General features: G+C 44.2%; 1 protein-coding gene across 1 annotated transcript in view; it reads right to left on the bottom strand.

Moving 5' to 3' along the window:
* npffr2a (neuropeptide FF receptor 2a) overlaps positions 1-26,616 on the bottom strand; it is a 114,015-nt gene that overhangs the window by 25,263 nt on the left and 62,136 nt on the right. The gene's annotated exons all lie outside the window — the stretch shown is intronic.

Below are 26,616 nucleotides of genomic sequence, written 5' to 3'. Positions count from 1 at the left end.
ACTACTCAGTAGGTGCAGCAGTATGTTCTTGTGAGAGTGTTCGAGGAGCAATATTCATTGGTAATTCCTCGGACAGTCAGGCCTACCTTTTGCAACGCTGGAATGGGACGCACAAAAGGCATGTTCCATTCTTACATTTTGGTCACCCATCTCATCCAATCCAATCCAACTTTATTTGTTAAGCACTTTAAAACAGCCAATGTTGACCAAAGTGCTGTACAGAAGAAACAAGACATTATAAACAGACACCATAACAGCTTACATGAGGCGCAAAAATTACATATGAAATACAACAATAAGTTAAAAGACATAAAACATGAGTAAAAATAATAGCCACGGAATAAAAGCAATGAAAAAATAAGAAATTAAATCAGTAAATAAATAAAGTCGACATCTTACTGGGTATCAAAGGCCACGGAGAAGAGATGGGTTTTAAGAAGTGATTTAAAAACAGACAGAGAAGAGGCCTGTTTAATGTGGAGAGGCGATCGTTCCATAATTTGGGTGCCGACACGTGGTCTCGTGGGACTAACAGTCCCATCCGTTCCTTTTCCCACATCATCCACTCCCCATTCTGATCACAACTCTTGATCACAACCCTCCAATCTACATTCTGAGCTTTAACTGGCCCAATTTTCCTGGTCCAAATTTCTCTCAGGTTCCAGTGAAGCCAAGGATGAAAGCCCTGATCTTGACAATTATTCTGGCCTCTGTCCACTTATTTTGCTCACCTACAGACCCCAGTTCCTGATAGAGTCTCCAGACTGCCAACATCCTGGAACCAGTCTTGATCCCTTTCATCAACAATAAATGTGCACACGGCCCTGAAATCAACACCCAAGAGGGTGCAATAGAAATTCTAGGCAGTAATGTTTTAAGATTATTCTGAAAGTAAATCCATCTCAACATTATATTTCAGTGAGGGAGACAATAAGTTAATCATCTTTTGAATATACAATCAACAAGTGCCAGGGAATGGGATCAACCTTTGACAAGAATACAGATCATCTAATAAGCCAGAAAAAGTAAAAATATGAAAATATTGTGCCTTAGCTATACATGCACATTGTATATCATATGTGCATAGACCAAGAATGCATTATAATGTAAGAATAGACGGAGTACTCCGTTAACCAGGACATTTCAAGGGTGTGGGGCTGTGCAATCATGAGGAAGCCCTGGAGTGTGGGGAGTGTGATTGTTTCCTGGACTTGTGTTACACTCGAACACCAAACAGCATTTTCAGAAGCGTTCACATTGGGGGCAGATGGTATAAATTATAGGTCTAATCAATCATTGAAATAAATCTTGTTATTATAAAATGCACTTGTGTGATCACTGATTACAGGCAAAGTTAGTACTGCTTGTCCAACAATCTTGGTAACTTCAAGCAAATTCACTTAATCTTTCAAACTCACAGAGATGCTCAAGGTCAAGGAGAAGAGATGTCAATAAGAGAAAATTCAATTGATGAATATAGCTTTTTTGGGATATTAGGCTTGGCACTTCTTTAGTTGAGCGCGGAACCATGTCCTTCGACCCACGGGTCCGCACCGACCAGCGATACCACAGATTAACACTTTCCTACACACATTAGGGCCAATTTACATTTATACCAAGCCAAATAACCTACACATGCCTGTACGTCTTTGGAGTGTGGTAGGAAACCGAAAATCTCGGAGAAAACCCATGCAGGTCATGGGGAGAACGTACAAACTCCGTACAGACAGCACCCATAGTCGGGTTCGATCCCGGGTCTCCGGCGCTGCATTCGCTGTAAGGCAGCAACTCTACCGCTGCGCCACCATGCCTCTTACATGCCTGATGCATTTGTGCACAAACCTCTTCAAAGGTCCTTGTGTGAACAACGTCCTGCCTTCACACCAGTAACACGCTCCACACAAATGATGGGACTCCCATCATGCTAAATGGGGTGTGTAGGAGCCATTTATGTTTAGGCCAGCTACTGTTGGCACATTAAATTATTTTGTCTAGATATATCTAGCAGCATTATTGTTAGGTATGTGATAATTAGCATATGTAATTAGTGTCTTGTGATATCTTGTGCAAGTACGCATGTGCAGGGGGAGACTCAAGGCGGCGTCCTGCAGTAAAGAAGGTTGTAAGATTACTCCTGTGTCTGAGCCTTATTCAAGTGTTCTAAGCATCCAAATACACAACAATTATTTTGGACAATTGGGGACAATCATTAGATGCACAGATGGGCGTATATATATGGGCATTGTGGACAGGGAGTGGCAGACTAGGCCCATGAGTGGAGTGTATACAGTTTTCACCAGACCGGGAAGAACCGCTAGCTACAACTTGTACCAGCCGCAGTCATCCGGTTTTCAAGTCAACGAGTCGTAAAGGGATAGTGAACAGGTATGTCTAAAGCTCAGTCACAAGATGGCGATGTTGGAAAAGATTCTGAAAAGGAAAGAAGAGTTATTAAACAAAGGCTAGGAATTGTTCATGGGAAAGTGTCAGAAGACAAGAAACTCGATATGTAAGCAAGCTAACAAGTTAATTGAAAAGCTGAAAGAGCTGATGAAATCAAAGGAAAATGAAAATGAAGTACAATCTAACTTGGTTCAATTAATCAAGCTCTGTGATGAAGTCAGCGAAAACCACGAGTCATTGGTGAAGGTACCACTGCCTGAAAAGGAGCTTGAAAGGCAAAAGTTTCAACAAAGAATGGAAACTTTTAATGGTTTTATACAAGAGGTAAAGGTGTGGTTATCTGATGTTGGACAGCAAACTACACACTCCATAGCTGAACGTGCCATACGACAGAGAGTTGTAAACAGATAAAATTGGATTTGATGAGAGTGTTTCAAATGTCAAAAAAGCCTAAATTAAGCTATAAATCGAGTTCTTCATTATGTGTATCTTCAATGGCCTCTGCTTATATTAAAGCTCAGGCAGATAGGGCTGCTCTCTTGGAACGGGCTGCCGCCATGAACAAAAAGCACAAGCTTGAGGCACAATGGAGAGACTGAGCTGGCAGCAACGAATGCCAAGCTTGAGCTTGAGGCACAAGAGGAACAAACACAAGCCGAATTCTGAACATCCTCGAGAGGGAAGGTGAACTGCCGGCAGTAGTTGTGCACGTGGGCACAAAGGACATCGGGAAGAAGAGGAAGGACGTTCTCCAACATGACTTCAGAGAGTTGGGAAGAAGACTGAAATGCCGGACTTCTAGAGTGGTTATCTCTGGATTGCTTCCAGTACCACGTGCTAGTGAGGACAGGAGCAGGGAGATAGGGGATCTGAATGTGTGTCTGAGGGGCTGGTGCAGAGAGCAAGCATTTATATTTATAGACCACTGGGATCTCTTCTGGGGTAGGGGTGACCTGTACAAAAGGGACGGGTTACACCTTAACTGGAGGGGGACCGACAGGCAGGTTTGCTAGGGCTACACGTGTGGGTTTAAACTAAATAGTGGGGGGGAGGGATTGACAAATTGGGAGTATAAAGATGGAGTTGAAGGGGAAGTGGCTACAGGAAAAATTAGAAAAGATTCCCGAATTAATGGGAAGGAAAGCTTGAGAATGGACAACAGAGTAAGGTCAGGGCCAATTGCGAGGGGGGAAGTGAATACGGAGGTCAAATACTGTATATGAATGCGCAAAGTATAAGGAATAAAGTGGACAAGCTTGAGGCTCAGTTAGAAACTGCAAGTATGATGTTGTGGGAAATTACTGAGACATGGCTGCAAGAGGGCCAGGGCTGGGAACTGAATATTCAAGGGTATACCTCCTATCGAAAAGACAGACAGGTGGGCAGAGGGGGTGGGGTTGCCCTGTTGATGCGGAATGAAATTCAGTCCCTTGCAAGGGGTGACATTGAAACAGGAGATGTGGAGTCAGTATGGATAGAACTAAGGAATTGTAAGGGTAAAAAGACCCTAGTGGGACTAATCTACAGCCCCCCAAACAGTAGCCTGGACATAGGGCACAAGTTGAATCAGGAGTTAAAAATGGCATGTAGTAAAAGTAATGCTGTGGTTTTTATGGGAGATTTCACCATGCAGGTAGACTGGGAAAATCAGGTTGGTACTGGACCCCAAGAAATTGACTTTGTAGAGTGCCTTTGTGATGGATTCTTTGAACAGCTTGTATTGGAGCCTACCAGGGAGAAGGCAATTCTGGATTTAGTGTTATGTAATGAGCCATTATCACTATCCCTTTACGACTCGTTGACGTGAAAACCGGATGAGTGCGGCTGGTAACCCAAACAACTGATGTCGCTCTGATTCTCAAGGTCACTTCTCAATACTCCATTTTAGTAGCCGTTTTCCAATACAGTTTATCATATATAGATTATCCAATGAAGCTTAATGCTATACGTACTCACTCTCGCTGCGCGTTGGCTTTTGAGGTTTCCAATCTCCGTTAGCCAGATTAGTGTAAGTGGTGACCTTGTCCATTTGATCGGGTTGGCAGCGTCAGGCTTGTGAAATAAACAATCCTTGTTCCCAGGTTTTCACAAGCTCCAGTTTCACTCGTAGAACCAGTTCTCACTTAAATGGAATGACAAATATCCAATCCTTCCAGTGTCCAACTTTCTGTTGCCATTACTACACAGGTAAGTAGGGGTGATCATATGCAGACCAAATGAACAGATTTTCCTGTCGTTATTTCCAGTTCTTGGTTCTTTTTATTTAAGTAGTTCTACAAATAAAGAAATTGACGTACCAGGCTTTCGTCATTCTGCATACAAGTTGTAGCTAGCTGTTCTTCCCGGTCTGGTGAAAACTGTATACACTCCACCCATGGGCCTAGTCTGCCACTCCCTGTCCACAATGCCCATATATATACGCCCATCTGTGCATCTAATGACTGTCCCCAATTGTCCAAAATAATACTGCTAGATATATCTAGACAAAATAATTTAATGTGCCAACAGTAGCTGGCCTAAACATAAATGGCTCCTACACACCCCATTTAGCATGATGGGAGTCCCATCATTTGTGTGGAGGGTGTAACTGGTGTGAAGGCAGGACGTTGTTCACACAAGGAACTTTGAAGAGGTTTGTGCACAAATGCATCAGGCATGTAAGAGGCATGGTGGCGCAGCGGTAGAGTTGCTGCCTTACAGCAAATGCAGCGCCAGAGACCCGGGATCGAACCCGACTATGGGTGCTGTCTGTACGGAGTTTGTACGTTCTCCCCATGACCTGCGTGGGTTTTCTCCGAGATCTTCGGTTTCCTACCACACACCAAAGACGTACAGGCATGTGCAGGTTATTTGGCTTGGTATAAATATAAATTGTCCCTAATATGTGTAGGAGAGTGTTAATCTGTGGCATCGCTGGTCGGTGCGGACCCGTGGGTCGAAGGACATGGTTCCGCACTGTATCTCTCAACTAAAGAAGTGCCAAGCCTAATATCCTGAAAAAGCTATATTCAGCAATTGAATTTTCTCCCATTGACATCTCTTCTCCTTGACCTTAAGCATCTCTGTGAGTTTGAAAGATTAAGTGAATTTGCTTGAAGTTACCAAGATTGTTGGACAATCAGTACTAACTTTGCCTGTAATCAGTAATCACACAAGTGTATTTTATAATAACAAGGTTTATTTTAATGATTGATTAGACCTATAATTTATACCATCTGCCCCCAATGTGAACGCTTCTGAAAATGCTGTTTGGTGTTAGATTGTAACACAAGTCCAGGAAACAATCACACTCCCCACACTCCAGGGCTTCCTCAGTTTCAATTCTTAACCACAAGAGTAAAATTGACTCGTGGAAAATTTCAAAAATGTTTGATTTTTTGCAAGTCGACAAGTTACGCGAGTACCTGCCGTTAACGCCACGATGCACTACATTGCGTCCACGAATGCCGTACGCTAATCGTACGTTATTACCACGATGTTCAACTCGGGTTACCTCTTGTGTCAACTCGCAACATGACAATGGCCTTTTAGTGTACGGTGTGATCGCTGGTCAGCACAGCCTCAATAGAGAGGGCCTGTTTCTGCACTGTTTCTCTAAAGTTTAAAATAAAATAACACATTGGGAGCAGCATGAGACATATCTAAACATGAGATGCCAAAGCTGCAGTAGAGAACTGCATGAATGCTGAATAACAAAAAAAGCATGCAATAGATGAAGCTAGGCAATGCCATAAATAAACGCTCTGTCATATTTGTTCTTAAATTATGGTGGATGATTAAAAAGCTAAGGGGAGGAGGAGGTTCCAATAACATCCGCATCCTCAACGATGGTGGGGCCTAATCTGTGCGAGCCAAAGGCATTGAAGGATGTGTAACTCTGTTCAGCCAGAAGAGACAAATATATAATCTATCTTGGTGTCCTTCTGAGGTTGTCATCAGCATAGAAGCTAGCCTTTACCACTTCAAGCCACTCGACGTGATATATAGAAACAAGTGAGAGGACTGGATGTAGCAAAGATTATGGGGCCGTGCAACATGCTGGTGTAATACTGAGATATCCCAAAATAAATATATCTCAATCAAGCTAATTCAGTCCGGCCACAACATTATTCATCTCTCTGGCAATGTGAAAAAAAATTCCAGCTATGTTTTGTCCATAAAATGCAGAACAAATTCAATCTGGCTAATTATTGTTTCCATCAAGCTGTTCTCAATCATCATCTGATTGATGGAAGGTGTCAGGCTATTCAGTGCTATACAGCAGCATGTGCTCACCAATTTTCAATTCAATGTTTCAATTGGACTGGTCAGCTCCAGACCTCATATCCTTGGTTCAAATATAAATCAAATAGCTAAATTACAAAGGTGAGGCAGGAATGACATTCTTTGAATTCAGGAAGATACTTTAATATGGCATCCTGGAATACTGGTGTAAACAAAGAACATAGAACGGTAAGGGCACAGGAGCAGGCCGACAACCCACATTCTCTGTGCTAAACATAAGACCAACCCTTATCTGCCTGCACATAACCTATATCTCTCCATTTCCTGCATATTCATGTCCCTTTCCAAAAGTCTCTTAAATGCCACCATCGCATCAGTCTCCAACACCACCATCTCTGGCAGCATGTTCCAGGCACTCACCATCCTCTGTGTAAAAAACTTGCCTCACATCTCCCCTTTAGACTTTGCCCCTCCCACCTTAAACCTATGCCCTCTAGTATTTGATATTTCTATCCCAGGAAATATATAATTTTAAGTGTATAAAGTCTCCCCACAACCTCTGCCATTCCAGACAATCCAAGTCTGTCCAACCTCTACTTGTAGCTAATGCTCCTAATCCAGGCATCATTCTAGTAAACCTCATCTGCACTCTTTCCAAAGGCACCACATCCTTCTTGTAATGGGATGACTACAACTGCACGTATAACTGAAATCAAAGAGCATCAAGGAGGAAAAGATTCCCATGTTTAGAATCATTCCTCACATAGCTCCTTCCCAACTATTAGTCTATTGAATGGATCTGTCACAAGCTAAGGATGTATACCCAATTCCCTAACTTCCGTCACTGTGGTCCTTGCACTTATTTATTTTATCTGCACTTTCTCCACAGCTGTGATACTATATTATCACCCTGTTTCCGTTCACTTTCTACTAACTGCTGTATACAGGCAAGGTTTTGATTGGAATTATGCATAGATATTTTTCATTGAATAGCACGTAAAATCAAGTTTTTCACTGTATTATATGTGACCATTACCAACACCAATACAAAGTGAGATGTAATTGTGGCTATGGGAAGTCAACCATTCTGGTCTCAGTATTTCCACTGGTGACTTCCCACTACATCATGTCAGAAATCAGAAGGTTCGCTAATGGATTGCATTAAGGACAATCGCAGATAGAATTAAGGACAATCCCAAGCGATGTTATAAATACATAAAGGGAAAAGGGGTAACTAGAGAGAGAGTGGAACCCCTCAGGAATCAAAGCGGTCAACTCTGTGTGGAGCCACAGGAGATGGGCAAGGTCCTCAATTAGTATTTCTCCTCTGCTTTTACTGAGGAGAAAGACAGAATGACGGGGAAACTTGGGGCAGTCAATGGAAATGTCTTGGAGTATGACAGTCAGTATTATGGTCGAAGTGGTGCTGAAGATACTATCCTGTATGAAGGTAGACAAATCTCAAGAGTCTGATCAGATATATCTGAGGATATTGTGGGAAACTAGAGAGGAACTTACAGGAGCTCTGGTTGAAATTTACGAGTTGTCTTTAAATACAGGAGAATACTGTAGAGTGGCAAATGTTGTGCCTCTAATCAAGAAGGACTGCAGGGAAAATGTTGGGAACTGTAGGCCAGTGAGTTTAACATCTGTAGTTGGCAAATTACTAGAGAGTGTTCTGAGGGATAGGATATACATGCATTTAGAGGGACAAGGGCTGATTAGCGATATTCGGCATGATTTTACATAGAAACATAGAAACATAGAAACATAGAAATTAGGTGCATGAGTAGGCCATTCGGCCCTTCGAGCCTGCACCGCCATTCAATATGATCATGGCTGATCATCCAACTCAGTATCCCGTACCTGCCTTCTCTCCATACCCCCTGATCCCCTTAGCCACAAGGGCCACATCTAACTCCCTCTTAAATATAGCCAATGAACTGGCCTCAACTACCCTCTGTGGCAGAGAGTTCCAGAGATTCACCATTTTGTATGTGGGCGGTCGTGTCTCATGAATCTCATTGAGTTTTTTGAAGATGTGACCAAAATGGTTGATAATGGCAGAGCTGTTGAGGTATATATGGACTTCAGCAAAGCATTCACCAAGGTTCCACATGGTATGCTGCTCTGAAAGGTTAGATCACATGGGGTCCAAGGAAAGATAGCTGAATTGATAGAAAATTGGGTTCATGGAAGGAAGCAGGGTAACGGTGGAAGGTTGCTTTTCAGACTGGTGGCCTGTGACCAGTGGTGTGCCTCAAGGTTTGGTGTTGGGCCCATTGCTGTTTGTCATCCATGTCAATGATTTAGATGAGAACTTACAAGTTTGCAGATGATACAAAAGTGGGGGGTTTTGCAGATAGTGAAGATGGTTGTGAAAAATTGCAGCAGGATCTTGATCGATTGGCCAGATGGATTGAGGAGTGGTTGATGGTAATTAATACAGAGAAATGTGAGGTGTTGCATTTTGGGAAGTCTAACATGGGCAGGACCTACACAGTCCATGGTAGGGCTCTGGTGAGTGTTATAGAGCAGAGAGATCTAGGAATGCTGGTACATAGTTCCTTGAAAGTGGAGTAGAAGGAAGATAGAGTGGTCAAAAAGGCTTTTGGCACATTGGCCTTCATCAGTCAGAGTATTGAGTAAACAAGTTAGGAGGTCATGTTGCAGTTATACGGTATACAATGTTGGTGAGGCCGCATTTGGAGTATTGTGTTCGGTTTTGGGCACCATATTTAGGAAAGATGTTAAGCTATAACGGTACTGAGAAGATTAATGAGGATGTTGCCAGGACTAGAGGGTCTGAGCTATAGCGAGATGTTGAGTAGGCTGGGACTCTATTCTTTGGAGTGCAGGAGGATGGGGGGTGATCTTATAGAGTACAAAATCATGAGAGGAATAGATAGGGTAGATGCACAGAGTCTCTTGTCCAGAGTCGGGGAATCGAGGACCAGAGGAAATAGGTTTAAGGTGAAGGGGAAAAGATTTAATAGTAATGCTTTCGCACAAAGGGTGGTGAGTTTATGGAATGAGTTGCCGGAGGAGGTAGTTGAGGCATGGACTATCGCAACATTTAAGAAATAGTTAAACAGGTACATGGATAGGACAGGTTTGGAGGGATATGGGCCAAACACAGGCAGGTGAGACTAGTGTAGCTGGGACATGTTCGCTGGTGTGGGAAGTTGGGCCGAAGGGCCGGCCCAGAGTGTCTATGACTCTGAGGACTGATGTTAAAGTTGAAATACAGAGGGCTATAGAAATTTGAGTGCAATCATTGAGAAGTATTGGATGAAGCAATACCTCGTGAGAATTATTCACACAATGGAAATGGGTAAAGGGAGAATTTCCTCCGACTTTTGAAGTCCAATGAATTTCTTGATACAATAAATTTCTGTACAATTAATTACTCCTTAAATTATGATATGTCATGTAAAGTAAATGTTAGGTGTGATTTTAGAGGTGGAATCTTGATCAAATGTGAAATTCAAATGTAAAAAACAAATAATAGGTTAATTGGCTCAGTGTTTACTTTGTTTTTTCCAAAGAAACTTTTGGATATTTTGCCGCAGTTCAAAATGTCAATGCAGTCCATTTCTTTCTTTCACAATTTAATAATAGAACTAAAGAGCTTGAAGAAATGTTGTTCGGTGGTAAACATAAGATTGGCGAATGGGAACAGATAATGCCTAAGGAGAAATTGTACCACGGAGGGAGGCAGAGACTGCAAATATCATAAGCTATTATCTTAGCTAAATGCGCATGCTGCATATTACACAGAACAACTAAGTAGGCTCCGAGAGCCTGGACCAGTGCTTCCTGTGAAGGCAGGTTGTAGGAAGAACTGCAGATGCTGGTTTAAGTCGAAGCTACACACAAAATGCTGGAGTAACTCAGCGGGATAGGCAGCATAGCTGGAGAGAAGGAAGGGACCCAACATGTCACCCATTCCTTCTCTCAAGAGATGCTGCCTGTCCCACTGAGTTACTCCAGCATTTTGTATCTCAGGCAGGTTGTAGCCTTTGTGCATTAATATTTTATTCAACAACTTCGGATAAACAGGCCTTACTGTTTTTGTCAGAACTGGTGAGTTCTGATGTAAGATTCTTCACCCTGTAACAATAATTCACTTTTTCTTTCTTCACAGATGCTGCCTGATCTGCTGGGGTTTCCAACATTCCCTTCTGTATTGGATGTCCAGAAATTGCAGTGATGGCAGTTCATGTGTTGCTTTTCATTCTTAAACTACGGACATTGACGGTAGGGCCATCATTAGGAAAAGAGGGACCATGTGAGCAGGTCTAAAGATACCAGCAGATAGATTATATAGCACAAGGGATACTTGAGCAAAAAAACAAACAGCTGGAGGAACTCAAGTCAGCAAGCGAGAGAGAAATGGACAGATGACATTTCAGATTGGGACTATTATTCAGGTTTAATCATCAGTCTGAGGGTCCTGATGCAAAACATAGTCTGTCCACTACTCTCCACACTGAGTGTTTGTCGGCACTGGGCTTGTACTCGCTGGAGTTTAGAAGGATGAGGTGGGACCTTATTGAAACTTACAGAATAGTGAAAGGCTTGGATAGAGTGGATATGGAGAGGATGATTCCACTGGAGGGAGAGTCCAGGAATAGAGATCAGTCTCAGAATTAAAAGGTGTTCTTTTAAGAAGATGAGGAGAAATGCCTTTAGTCAGAGGGTGGTGAATCTATGGAATTCTTTGCCACAGAAGGTTGTGGAGGCCAAGTCAGTGGACATTTTTAAGGCAAAGATAGATTCTTACTTAGTTTAGGTGTCAGAGAATATGGGATGAAGGCAGGAGAATGGGGTATGGAGGGAGAGATAGATCAGCAATGATTGAATGGCACAGTGGACAAGATGAGCCAAATGGCCTAATTCTACTTCTATCACCTATGACATGACCTTATGATGCTGCTCCACCCGCTGAGGTTTTTATTGTTTGCTAATTTGTTTTTAGTTTGCATAGTTTGGTTTTTGCTTTAGATTCCAGCATCTGCAGTTTCTTCTGTTGCCATTTGGGACACTTGGCTTTATCAGCTTGAAGACGGAACATAATAGCAGGTAGTTTATGGTACAACATTATAAAAGATTGTTTAGGCCACCACAACTGTTGTGACAGTGAATGAGTCTTCCTTGATGGGAGCCATAGATGTAAAAGGTCTTTATTCATCACATCAAATAAGCATTTTGGACGATCTCTGGAGAAATTCTGGAGAAATACTCGGGAGAATCTCACAAACTCAAGTACGTTGATCTTGTTTATACTTAAAAACAACAATAGCAGCTGGTGTTTGAATGCAATTTCAAAGGCTACATTAATATAGTTTGAACACCGACAATGGGTCCATCAAATGACATATTTACAATACGAGCACATCTAAACAGACAGGATAGACACAAAATGCTGAATGGGTCAGGCAGCATCTCTGGAGAAATTTTATAGGTGACGTTTTAGGTCAGGATGCTTCTTCAATCTGAAGAAGCGTCCTGACCTGAAGCATCATCTATCCATTTTCTTCAGAAATGCTGCCTGACTTGCTTGGGAACTCCAGCATTCTGTGTCTGTCATTGGTATAAACCAGCTTCTGCAGTTCCTTGTTATTACATTTTAATTGAGTATTCAGAACATCTTATTCCCTTCCAGCACAGTGGGGAATGTGGAGGAGCCGTTGTGGTGGATGATTATGTCAATTTTTTATGTAGTTGCGTGTCTTGTTGTTTTTTTGGTATGACTTTATGGCGAACCAAATTCCTCGTATGTTTCAAAACATACTTGGCTAATAAATTACGATTATGATCATAATTATGATTATTATGACAAAGTAATTCACACATGGTCTTAGACCTTCAGCCAAAGAGAATCCAGACACACAAAATTAGTGTTGTGAGGGTTGAATCTCTAAATACACCAATATCCCAACTACAGAAGAAATATGCTAATGATCCTAGACCCTATAAACCCTTCACCAGGAAAGATTGCTCTTTGGCCCATGCCAACTAAGATGTCCCATCTACCAGTCCCTTCTGTCCACATTAGGCTCATATCACTCGAAACCTTTCCTATCCATGTACCTGTCAAAATAGCTTTTAAATATTATTATAGTACGTGCCTCAACTACCTCCTCTTGCAGCTCGTTCCATGTACCCATCACCCTCTGTGTCTTTAAGAACACAGACTGTTAGTTACACTGTGGGAGTCATAAAAATTGACAGGTAATTGCTTTGATTGATATTTGTGCATAGATGAATGATACAAAGTGTGGTAGTAACTCAGCAGAGTATCTGCAGTGTTCTTTTGTTGTAAATTTTATTATGTACAGTATTCCCATACTGACTATCTGTCCTGGGCCTTCTCATTGTCAGAGTGAGGCCAAACGCAAATTGGGGGAACAGCATCTCATATTTCGCTTGAACAACTTACAACTTAGTGGTATGAACCTTGATTTCTGTAACTTCAAGTAACCCTTGCTTTCCCTATCTCTCCGTCCCTCCCCCACCCTAGTCCTCCAACTAGTTTCACCTATTCACACAAAGGGTGGTGGATGTATGGAACAAGCTGCCAGAGGAGGTAGTTGAGGCAGGGACTATCCAAACATTTAAGAAGCAGTTAGACAGGTACATGGATAGGTTTGGAGGGATATGGACCAAAAGCTGGCAGGTGGGACTAGTGTAGCTGGGACATATTGGCCGATGTGGGCAGGTTGAGCCAAAGGGCCTGTTTACACACTGTATCACTATGACTATGACTCTATAGCTATATCTTCCAGCAGCTCATTCCATATACTCACCACTCTTTGTGTCTTCTTATTGAGTCCACACGCAAGATTAGAAGTGATCAGCCAGAGCTGAACACACTTCTCGGCATCTGCATACAATGGTGTCTGTCTTGTGCTTCTTGTGCTTCCTTCGAGTCATGGTGGAAAGATTGGTGAAAACAGGCCGCGACGTGAAAGCCCTTTCCTTGACTTTACTCTTTATGTTAAAATGTTACACCTCAGGGTTCTTTTAAAGCTTTCCCCCTTCTCTTGTACCTATGTCCTCTTGCTCTCAAATCCCCTACTCTGGGCAAGAGACTCTGTGCATTTTCCCAACCTATTCCTCGCATGATCATGTACACCTCCATAAGATCACCCTTCATTCTCCTTGTGTGGAAATGGTTCATCTGGCTGGCATGTCTACTGCACACACCTTGCAAACATAGAGTAAGGTGAGTATGACAACACCACAATGCCGCTTTCAGCTTAGCCTTTAGGCTGATTCATTTTCATTCCCTCAATTTAGTTTTATTTTCCAAAAGTAGAGCTGACTTTTGCTATCCTGTATTTGACAGTCAGTAATATTGACTGATCTTGAGAGAGTGCTGCTAAGGCATCTGAACATTCTCTACTGAAAGCCTTTAATAACAATGTTGTTATTGGGCAAGTGCGCATCCGACATGTGGTAGTCGTTAAAAGCTCAGTCCTGGCATGTTCCATTAAGGAGGAAGGTATAAAAATGTCAAAATAAGGGAACCTTGGATGACAAAAAGGGTTGTAAATTTGGTCAAAACGAAAATGGAAGCACATGCAAGATTTGAGGTTGGAATCAGACCGGGCCTTTGTGGAATATAAAGAAAGGAGGAATTCAGGTGATTAGAAGGGGCAAAAGGGGCAAGCCCATCGACTGGCTTTGCTAAGTCATATTAAAGAAACTACCAAGGCTTTTTATACCTACATTAAAAACAAGAGCATGACCACAAATAAAGTAGGGCCATTCAAGGATCAAGTAGGGAATTTATGCTTTGTCTGGAAATGTAAAAGAGGTACTAAACAAGCTTAGTCTTTATGCTTAGTCTGGAAATGTAAAAGAGGTACTAAACGAGTACTTTGCATCAGTTTTCACCAAGAACAAGGAAATGGAGGACAGTGAGAAAAGTGTTGGGAATACTCACATGCTATGGCAGTTTGAGATTAAGGAGGTCTGCATCTTACAAAACTTGAGAGAGCATTTTGAGGAGGTGACGAAGTCGTCGTTGAAAGTAGGGTGATGGATGTTGTCAACATAGATTTCAGTAAGGCATTTCATCAAGTCCCCATAGTAGGCTGATCCTGAAGATTAGGATGCATTGGATTAACAGTGACATGGCCGTATGTATTTAGAACTGGCTTACTGATAGAAGATAGAGGGTTGAGGTGGAAGGACAATATTCAGGTTGGAGGTCTGTGCCCCGTGGAGTCCCACAGGGATTTGTGCTGGGGCGATATAGATAAGCTACGGAAATGAAACACTGAAAGTTGCCGGAAGACCTGATAGAAATATATACAATTAGTGGAGACATAGATAGGGTAGAAAGTAAAAACCTTTGTCCCAGGATGGAAAAATCAAATACTAGAAGGAATAACTTCAAGGTGAGAGAAGCAGCAGAAGAGGAGGTGTGCACGGCACGTTTTTTACATAGAGGGTGGTGAGTGCCTGGAATGTCCTGCCAGGGGTTGTGCTGGAGGCAGACATGATCATTGCATTTAAGAAACATTTGGATAAGCACATGGATATTCAAGGGATGGATATGGGTTATATGCAGGGAGATAGGATTTGGTCATGGTATACTGTCCAACTCAGACATTGTGGGTCGATGGGCTTGTTCCTGTTCTGTATTCTATGGTTTATAAGTAAAAGTAGTATTTGCAGAGTTTTAAGAACAAGCCATCAAAGGTTACTTGTGATCACAGATGTGACACATGACTATTGGGAACTATTGAGGCCTTTCAGAGAAAACATTCAGACATCTGTAAAAAAAAGTGAGTTTCCTGGTACTGATCAATTGTCATTCAAAGAAAATTCAAGTGAAACAAGCTTAGTTTAGTTTATTGTTACATGTACTGAGGTACAGTGGAAAACTTTTTGGTTTGCGCGCTATCCAGTCAGAGGAAATACTATACATGATTACTATCAGTATACCGATACAGAACGAAGGGAATAACATTTAGTGCAAGATAAAGTCCAGTAAAATCCGATTAAAGATGTCCAAGGGTCTCCAATGAGGTAGATGGTAGGTCAGGACACCTCCATGGTTGGTGATCGGGTGGTTCAGTTGCCTGATAACAGCTGGGAAAATACTATTCCTGAATCGATTCTTTTCATGACTATTACAAAACTGCATGGAATTAAACGTAGTTTATTTTCTTCTGATCGACTGAGTTCAAATAAAGAGCCCTGAAGAGAGTTAGAACTGTAAAGGAAGCCTGCAAGAAACAAGCAGTCCCAAGATATTGATAGCTCAGCATGAAGCAAGTATTTGATGGTGTAGAATACCCCTGCATGTTCCCCTGGTTCATACCTGCAGAACCCTTGGCCAAAGATGGTCAGCCTGAAATGTTGACTCAACGCATACTGCTCGAGATGCTGATATTTTCAGCATTTTCTGATTTAAATCCAGAAATGTATTAGAAACTGGTGGCAAAATGTGAAGCGTTTATGTCATCATCGGCGGCGGTCACTCGAAACGTCCTCTCCTCTCCATGGGGTCATCTACTGTGTGTCTGCAGATGGCTGTAGAGGCCGATCCACAATCCATACACCTTGGTGCAACGTGGGCAGTGGAGACTGGTGGTGGTTGGTAGTCGTTGAGCCCCCTTCTCTCTCTGCTTACGGTGCTGTCATTTTGTCTCTGCGACACGGCGTAGTTCCATTTTGTGACGTGCTGCTCCTTCCTTTACGGATTTCCTCCAGGAGCGCCTGTCCAGTGCAATGTGCTCCCAGTTGCTTGATGTGATGTGGAATTTTTTCAGACTGTTCTTGATGTTGTCCTTGAAGCGTTTTTTTGGCCCGCCAGGGGCTCGCCGACCTTCCTTCAATTGAGAGCACAGGATTTGTTTTGGGAGATGCGAGTTGGACATGCGGATGACATGGCCAGTCCATCAAAGTTGGTGCTGCATTATTGTGGTGGTGATGCTGGTCATATTGGCTTCATCCAAAACACTGATGTTGGTGCGTTTGTCCTCCCAGCTGATCCTCAGAATCTTTCGTAAGCATCTTTGATGGTATTGTTCCAGGGCTCTCAGGTGCCTGTTGTAGGTGGTCCATGATTTTACTTCGGAGTCACGTGAGTGACTACGTGAAGAACCCCGCCAGGACGCATGCGTGACATATCGCTACACTCATTGCAACGAGTCACAGCAGGGGGAACAACGTTCCCCTTAGCAGCAGAATTTGAAAGCCGGGAACAGCAGGTAAGGAGACTCTGCGTTCCTTCCACTTACCCTTCCACTCCACACAGGTGGAGACATGGACCAGATCCACGAAGGCTGCGAAAAAGCTGGCCGTGGAGAACCGCGGGGTTGCGGGCAGCCGGCAGCAGCAGCCAACGGCACGCCAATCTCCCGTAATGGGAACAGCTGTGACGACTTCGCTCACGCACCGGCCAAATCAATACCATGGCCGGGCGGTAGAGCGAAGCAAAAAACTAACAGAGTCATTGACTCCGATGAGTCCGACTCTGATTAGCCGCGAGCGACCAGTGCCCGTGAGCATTGGGGCCGGTTGGAGTGGCTTCAGGAGCAGCCGCGAGCGGCCAGTGCCCGTGCGCATTGGAGCCGGTTGGAGCGGCTGGGAGCGGGGAACAAGAGCAGCCGCGATGGCCAGTGCCCGTGAGCATTGGAGCTGGTTGGAGCGGCTGCAGGATCCAGAGCAGGAGCGACTTCAGGAGCAGCCGCGACGGCCAGTGCCCGTAAGCATTGGAGCCGGTTGGAGCAGCTGCAGGAACTAGAGCAGCCACGAGTGGCCAGTGCCCGAGAGCATTGGAGCCAGTTGGAGCGGCTGTTGGAGAGCAAATACTCCAAAGTGACAGGCTCCGGGAGATGGAGACTAGTCACAGTGGGCAGCTAGTAAGTCCTACAGCAGTACCTCTTGTAGGGCTGCACAGTGTTTCTCCCTCATCAGAGGGGAGTACAGGGGGTCAATTCTGGGCTGACCCTGAAGAGGGGTGCAGAACATACCCCTAGTGCACATGGGGTGCAAGAAAACCTATTGGATATGGTGTCCCAGTTTATTCAACCCGACCACACTGGCCAAAACCTGGAACCAAAATAGCTACAAGTATCAACTACTTGTCATTCAACCAGCTATAAGGACAGGCATTATTGGACACCACAGCAAGACATTTACCACCAGGGAACTGCAAAACACTGAATATTCCCAGTGTCAACCAGTGTATTTGAAAACATGTCGGAGCCTCAATCAGAGCCAGGGACCTGAAACTACAGAAAGTTCTGAAAGTCCTAACGCGGGAATTACGGTTTTCGCCCGCACAATAAACGAAAAAAAAAAACCAAAAAACCTGACACAAGATCACCAGGATGCACTGGCTTTATTTTGCAACTACCAATGCGAGTAAACAGCATTAGGAAGAAGTGCCATCCAACCGGCTTTAGACCCTATTTTGCAGGCCTATGCAAACCTGGAACATCCAAACCACCAATATTACTATTTGGAGGCAACTTTTCAAAACAGATAAAAGAACTTGAAGAAGAGGGTAAAACCCTGGGGCTCATTAAAGCAACGTCTAAAAACTACTTCGGCCAGAAACAGCACCCCTACGCACCACCAGTCGGCCAAGACAAACTGGTGAAATCTCAAAGGCCAGGAACACTCAACATCGGTCTTTTTAGGCCATGGCCCAGACCGGCCTTCCTGGGGAATGCGCTAACCCTCAACACCGACCCAACTACAGATCCAGAGACCGGCGCCTCAACGTCCACGGAGGATGCCGAAAAAGTAACAAATCTACCAATAGTAACCATGGAGGTGGGTGGGTCTGGTTCCTTACGAGGTTGGTGGGAGATTATAATTCTATCTGGATGCATGGAATAAATTAACAACCAACACTTATATTTTCAGAAGTATAGGGTTATACCATAGAATTTATACAAAAACATAACCCTCCAGTTCAGCATGTACCGAACCTAATGTTCGTGCTTACAGGCAAAGAAAACTCAAAAGCGCATGCTGAACTACAGTGACCTTATAAAAAGGAGTAATGGAGGAAACCCAACACGTATCACAGGAATTCGTGTCCAAAATCTTTATCGTAAACAAGATGGTGGTTGCCGCATCATCATACATTTGACTAATTTGAATATTTTCGTACTATATATTCATTACTAGATGGAAACCTTTGTTACTGCTATGCAATTGTTTTCCTAGGTTACTACATGGCAAGCATCGTTTTAAAAGATGCTTACTACACAGTACCATTAGAGGTGACCACAGATGTTATTTAACACAATGGATCATCTGGGGTTCACCCTTAACTCAGTTCACATGTCAGTGACTTTGCCCAAAGAAAAGGTTACAGCCTTAATGGAGGCTTGCAGCAAAATCATTGACATCACAAAACCATCCATCAGACTGGTAGCAAGAATAATTGGCATTATAGTGGCTGCGTATCCAGCCACACGAATCGGACCTTTACATTACCAAAAATTACAGAGGGCTAAAATACGAGCACTCAAAAATTATGGTGGTCATTTTGACAGACCAATGAAGCTACCAACAGAGGCCATAATGGAACTAAAATGGTGGAAAGATAACATTAGACATTGTTCATATCCAACATTATCAGCTACCTATTTATGGAACTACAAACTGATGCCAGTGCACTTGGTTGGGGTGCTACCAATTCCATCTCCAGCTGCGGAGGGAGATGGAATGGACAGGAGGCATCATTATTACAAACACTGGGCATAAACTACCTGGAAATGTTAAGTGCATTCCATTGCCTTAAGTCATATTGTTCTGGGTTAAATCACCAGCATGTTAGACTACCAAATTGACAACACCACCGTGGTAGCATATATCAACCATATGGGTGGAAACAAATCGACATCATGTGACAATCTGGCCAACACAATTTGGCAACAGTGTATCCAGAGAGATATTTGGATATCAGCTACCTACTTACCAGGGAAACTAAATTTAGTGGCAGACAACAGGTCACGCAAATTCAATGAAAACACTGAATGGATGTTGGATAAAAATGTATTTGCTGAAATTACAGCACGGTATGGAACACCAGATATCGACCTATTCACATCCAGGTTCACACCAGCTATCGAATTATGTTCATGGGAACCAGAACCTGGAGCAGTGGCAACAGATGCATTTTCGCTGCATTGGGGGAATTGTTTATTTATGCATTCCCTCCTTTCTGCCTCATCAGTCGGGTATTTAGGAATATACAGCAAGACTCCGCGTCTGGTATTTTGATAGTACCTGATTGGCCTACTCAACCATGGGTCCCGGTGATACTCGACATGGTATTAGAACCATGCATCACCATCCATCATAGACCTAATTTACTGGTTCATCCCGCAGCAAGGGGAAGTTACCCATGTCATAATTATATAAACCTATTGATTTGTAGAGTTTACCTCTACTACACCTGGGACTGGCGGACCAAACAGTGGATATTATTTCAGCGGCCCACAGATAGTCCACCAAAAAAAAATCTGTATTTGGTGTCATAAAGAAATGGGAAGTACTGTCACAACAATAAACATCACCCACAGATCTATGAACATCCCGTCTGTTCTGGAATTCCTGGCAAGCCTCCATTATGATGAGAGGCTCAGTCATAGTGCCGTCAACTACGCCAGAAGTGCTCTGTCAACATACCTGTGGCAAGGAACAGAGCGGCATTCTGTTGGGACACACCCTGTTAACCAAACTCATGAGGGGCATTTTAATGTTAATCCCCCAAGAACCAGGTACTCCCAAGTATGGGATGAGAGCATTGTACTGACCATGTTAAGAAACTGGTCTCCAGCTACAGCTCTGTCCCTACAGAAACTGACTATGAAAACAGTCATGCTGATGGCCTTGGTCACGGCACAAAGGGTCCAGTCACTACAGAAACTAAGGCTGGACAACATGACTATTTCATCTGGAAATTTAACTTTTCACATCAATGAATTAGTCAAACAGAACAGACAGGGGTCAGCAGGCCTAAAAACAGAATTCAGGACCTACCCGACAGATGATCGTCTCTGTATTGTAACACACTTACTATTATATATGGAGTATACTAAGATCATTAGAGGGAAAGAAATGTCACTTTTAATCAGCTACAAACAGCCACTCAAAACAGTGACAGTCGAGACCATCTCTAGATGGCTAAAACAGGTCTTAATAAAGGCTGGAGTAGACGCTAGCATTTTAAATCTCACTCCACCAGGGCTGCAGCTACATCGGCAGGTATGAAATGAAGTTGGATGTTCCTATGGACCAAATCCTCAAGACGGCAGGATGGTCAATGGAGAAAACTTTCCTGGAACATTTGCAGAAACAATTTTAAGTTCTGTAATATAATTTAATTCTCTTCTCTAATCTTACTATGTTTAGTCATTACAGTTATCTGTGATTTCACACCGCTGCTTTAAAGAATGACACGCATGCGTCCTGGCGGGGTTCTTCACGTAATCCCTCAATGTTACTCCTCATAAAATAACGATCAAACTTCAAACTGGTAAATTCTCGTTTAATCTTACTACTCAGCTCCATACAACGGGGTGGGGAGGTCAACGACTCTGTAGACCACCAGTTTTGTTTGAGCCTTTAGGTCTCGGCCTTCAAAGACTCTTTTCTTGAGTCTGGCATAGGCTCCACTGGCACAACTCAGGCGATGGTTGACCAGAGTCGATGTCAGCTTTTGAGGAAAGAATGCTGCCAAGGTAGGGGAAGTGGTCAATGTTTTCAATGTGGTGTCGTCCACTTTTATAGTGGGCTTTGTAGACAGCTGGTTGGGTGGAGGTTGATGCAAGATCTGGGTCTTCTTGATATTTAAGGCTAGGTCCATGGCTCTCTATGCCTTGGCAAAGGCATTCAGGATGCCCTGGAGGTCTTCTGCAGAGTGTGCTGCAATGGAGCAGTCGCCCGCGTACTGAAGCTCCAGGATGATGGTGTTACTGACTTTGTGCTTGGCCTTCAACCTATTAAGGTTGAAGAGCCCACCATCAGTTCTGTAGAGGATTGGGATCTCCTGTGGCAGCTCTTCATCAATGAGGTGAAGTATGGCAGCAATGAAAACGACAAACAGGGTGGGTGCGATGATGCATCCCTGTTTGGCCCCCGTTTCCACAGTAAAGGGCTCGGACTCGGGCAGTTGCTGACCACTGTGACCAACAAGCCATTATGTAGAAGCCTCAATATTCTGATGTACTTGTCGTGACAACCGTACCTTGATAGTATGCTCCAAAGAGCCTGGCACACTACCGAGTCAAAAGCCACTGTCAGGTATATGAAGGCCATGTACAAATGCTGCCTTTGTTCACGGTATTTTTCCTAGCGTTGGCATGCTCTAAATATCATGTTTGCCGTACCTCTGGATGTGCGGAAGCCACACTGTGATTCTGAGTACCTCGGCAGACAGTGGTAGAAGTCGGTTTGAGAGGACACGAGCTAGGACTTTGCCTGTTGTTGACAGGAGCGAGATGCCCCTGTAGTTTCCACATTCAGCCTTGTCCCCCTTGAAATTAGTCACTATTAGAGCATCCCTGAGCTTTTTCCCAGAGCTTGAGGAGCAGGGCGTGGATGTGGTACAGGAGCTCCGGTCCACCCTGCTTTGAGATGTCAGCTGGGATCCCATCTGGATCGGTGGCTTTGTTGTTCTTAAGGCTCTTGATGGCATCTTGAACCTCTGTCATAGTGGGAGATTCTTCCATGTCTTCTCTGATGGGACTCTGGGGGGTGTGGTGGGTAATGTCTGGTACAGTTGTGCTGTCACGGTTGAGGAGTCCCCGGAAGTGCTCTTTCCATCGGGTGTTAATGGACTCATCGTCCTTCAGCAGTTCTTGTCCATCTTTTGAGCGCAGGGGGTTTAAGCCGCGGTAGCTTGGACCATAGACGGCCTTAGTAGCGCTGACAAAGCCTCTGGTGTCACCTGAGTGCCCGTATCTAGATTTCCAGAGCCTTATCCGTCCACCAAGAGTTCTTAAGCTCCCTCACCCGGCTCTGGACGTCCGCCTTGGCTCTGGAGTGAGCTGCTCTTTTGGCCTTGCAGGTTACATAATTTTGCCAGGCTAGAAAGGCTTTCCTTTTCTTGGAGATGAACTGTTCTATCTCATCAAACCAGTCCTGGTGTTTTCTGGACATGCACCCAAGAATGTTTTTAAAGGTATCAAGGATGGTGGGTTTGAGTCAGTTCCAGTGCCCTTCAATGACATCAGGATATTCCTGTTGGAGGCTTTCCCCAAGATAAGCCTGAAGTCGCTGCTGGATGGCAGTTTCCTCCAGGCTTTCAAGGTTCAGCCTTGGCCGGATCTGCTTCATTTTGAATCCTCCTCTTCCTCTTGAGTTTGATGGACATCATGGAGCGGATGAGGCAATGATCTGTCCAGCAGTCATCTGCATCGATCATGGCCCTTGTGATGTTCACATCACAGCGGTCCCTGGCTCGTACAATGACATAGTCAATGAGGTGCTACTGTTTAGAGCGTGGGTGTCTCCAAGATACCTTAAGGTTGTTTTTCTGGTGAAAGAGGGTGTTAGTGATGATGAGGTCGTGCTGAGCATATTTGCTGAGAATCAGAGCTCCATTGGAGTTGATGTTTCCAATGCTTTCCTTTCCTATGGTACCCTTCCAGAGGTGATGGTCCCGGCCGATCCTGGCGTTGAAGTCTCCTAGGAGAATAATCTTACCCTCCCTGGTGATTTTAGACAGCACCTCATACAAGCAGGCGTAGAAGGTCTCTTTTGCTTCCTCTTCAGAGTCTAAATTAGGGGCATAGGTACTCACAACTGTTGCCATCTGGTTGTTGGCAAGCACCAGACGGATGATCATGAGAAGCTCACTGATTCCCACAGGAAGTTCAGAGAGGTGGCTGTTGAGCTGGTTCCTGATGGCAAACTCAGTAAGTTTGAGGCAGGCTATTTTTAGGGCAACTTTTCTAACCCTTTCTCCAAGTGGGGTGAGCAGAGTGGATTCTTTAAGAGGACTGCTCAGTCATGGGTGCAGCTGCCAAAGGGCTCTTCTGCCTCGTTCCAAGAGTCCAGCGACTGAATCTAGCACCCACCGCCTGATGTGCCAGCTCATGACTAGGGGCTTCCAGATCTCACAATCCTGCCCCCGTCGCCACTTGCTGATCGCCATAGGACTTAATCCAGGGTGTTAGGGTGGATTCCCTATATGGAGGACGCCTGTGCGTGACTTTGTTTAATGTGGGGAGACTGGTGCACAGACAGGCACCACACGGTCCTTAACAGATCTGGGTCAGGATCCAGTGGCATTGAGTCCAAGATGACTGGATAACCTTTTCTGCAGGGGGAAGAATTGGTGGAGGATGATGGAACACTTTAGTGGAGCGTTTATGTAGATCAAACGGTCTCTGCCAGAGATGAACCCCTCCTGAACCATTTGATCATGAAAGCATGTCGATGTAGAACACGGAGAGGCATGCAATAACAAATACAAGCAAAGCTGAAAAATAGACAGAATCTTTTCGGAACAAATCCAGAACCAACGAACGTTGATAAACGTTGATTATATAAGGAGATTAGGTAGACTTCAAGAAACAGTAATGAGATTAAATTTATGGTTGTTTTTCATGGTGTATAATGATACTTCACTGCATCAAGGAATAAATTATTTTGTCTGCATCTGCTTTTGTGATTCTGTTTAAACTACTTTAAAGAGCGGTACGGTGGCATAGCAGTAGAGTTTCTGCCTTACAGCGCCAGAGACCAGGGTTCGATTCTGAGTATGGGTGCTATCTGTGCGGAGTTTGTACATTCTCCCCGTGACTGTGTGGATTTTCTCCAGGTGCTCCGATTTTCCCCACACTCCAAGACGTACAGGTTGGTAGGTTAATTTGGCTTCGGTAAAGATTGTAAATTGACACTATTTTTTGTGTTTCATTGGTCGACATGGACTCAGTTGGCTGAAGGGCCTGTTTCCGCGCTATATCTCTAAACTAAACTAAACTAAACTAAACTACTTCTCAAGCTATCAAACTACTAGTTGTGCCAATATGTTCAAGGCTTAGTACATAAATTAGTTAGTGTGCTGAGTTGTGTATAAAAATTGTACACCTTGGATATATGCTGTCTCAAAGCAGTGTAGACCTTCCACTAATATGAATTTCTCTACATCCCTTGGCTCAGTACATTTTATGTTAGCTTCAGTATGGAGATCAGAAAAACCATTATTTTATAATATGCCTCTAATGGGACTATACTTCAACCTTCCATGTTCCACCACAGCCAATTATGGATGACTCCATGCATAGGCATCTCTGGCATCCCACCCTTATTTGGAAGAACTTGCAGATTTTAGTACTCTCTTCTTGTGTCAAGTTCCATGCATGCTTGGCTGATTAATCTGTGGATGTTCAGTCCTGTAAGTTCAGGAAATTATGCTGCCCAAAGCCAATGTTCAAAAAACATGCCTTTAAACTTTCGTGGCAGTGACTGACACCTGAATTTTATATAATTACTAGACTTAAACCCCCTTTTTACGGTGCGACTTGACGCAAGAGGTAACCAGAGTTTGACATCGTGGGAACCTCGTGCGGTAACAGTACGGCATTCGTGGACCACCGTGGCGCTAACGGCAGGTAATCGTGTACCTTGGGTACTCGGGAGAAAATTCAAACATGTTTGAATTTGTCCAAGAGTGTCTTGTACACTTGTGGTTGAGCATTGCAACATTTTATGAATGAAGTGTCCCGTGCGATATCCTAGTAACTCTTGCGGTCACCGTGGGAACTCCTACGAACGGTGAACCCGGAAGTTGGATAGAGTGAATCCAGCCAGTTTGCTATTTACATACAAATCTAATAAAACTAGCTAACAAGCATTTAATTAATGTCAGTGTGTCTCTTTTTGTCTGAAAGCAGTTTCTAACTGGAGGAACTCCGCGGGCCAGGCAGCATCTACGGAGGGAAATTGACAGGCGAGCCTTTCCTCAGGCTGCCTTATCTCTCTACCCCCCCCAACTCCCACCCACCCACACAAATGCTGGAGAAACTCAGCGGGTGCTGCAGCATCTATGGAACAAAGGAAATAGGCAACGTTTCGGCCCGAAAAGCTACATGTTGTGTCTATCTTCGTTTTAATCCAGCATCTGCAGTTCCTTCCTGGCCGAACCCGATTGAAAAATGAGAGGCTGGGCGATATAAATCATTAAATGAATTAAATAACTAGATACCTGTCTAATCGTATCTACGGGATTGAACAGGCTAGATGGAGGAAGAATGTTCCCGATGTTGGGTGAGTCCAGAACCAGGGTCCCAGTTTTACAGTCTACCGTGGGAATTCTTTAATTACAGCGGGAAACCTTCAGTTTCCCAGGGGGTCGGGACGGGACTGGAGTTGGGAGGGAAAGGTGGGGGAGTCGAGGGAGAGGAGGGGGAGACAGATGGGGGTGACTTCATTTACTGGCGGTGGGTGTCTGTCACTGAAACAGGCAGGTAAGATTTCGCATCCACCTTGTGTGTGCGTCTCTCTCTCTCTCTCTCTCTCTCTCTCCCTCCCTCTCACACAGGCATGAATGGAGGAACTCCGCGGGCCAGGCAGCATTTACGGAGGGAAATGGACAGACGACCCATTCTTCAGGCTGCCTTATGTCTCCCCCCCCCCCCCAACTCCCACCCACACACGCGAATGCTGGAGAAACTCAGCGGGTGCAGCAGCATCTATGGAACGAAGGAAATAGACAACGTTTCGGCCCCGCTGCACCCGCTGAGTTTCTCCAGCATTCGTGTGTGTGGGTGGGAGTTGGGGTGAGGGGGGGGGGGGGGGAGAGACATAAGGGCAGCCTGAAGAATGGGTCGCTGTCCATTTCCCCCCGTAGATGCTGCCTGGCCCGCGGAGTTCATCCATTCATGCCTGTGTGAGAGAGAGGGAGGGAGAGAGAGAGAGAGAGAGAGAGAGAGAGAGAGAGGCAGTCCTGGTCAGTCCTTTGAATATAGACACCAGTTGCTTGGAGCAACTCAG

Source organism: Leucoraja erinacea, chromosome 3, assembly GCF_028641065.1.
Source record: "Leucoraja erinacea ecotype New England chromosome 3, Leri_hhj_1, whole genome shotgun sequence".
NCBI classification, from domain to species: Eukaryota; Metazoa; Chordata; class Chondrichthyes; order Rajiformes; family Rajidae; genus Leucoraja; species Leucoraja erinaceus.
This window is presented reverse-complemented; position numbering and strand designations above follow the sequence as displayed.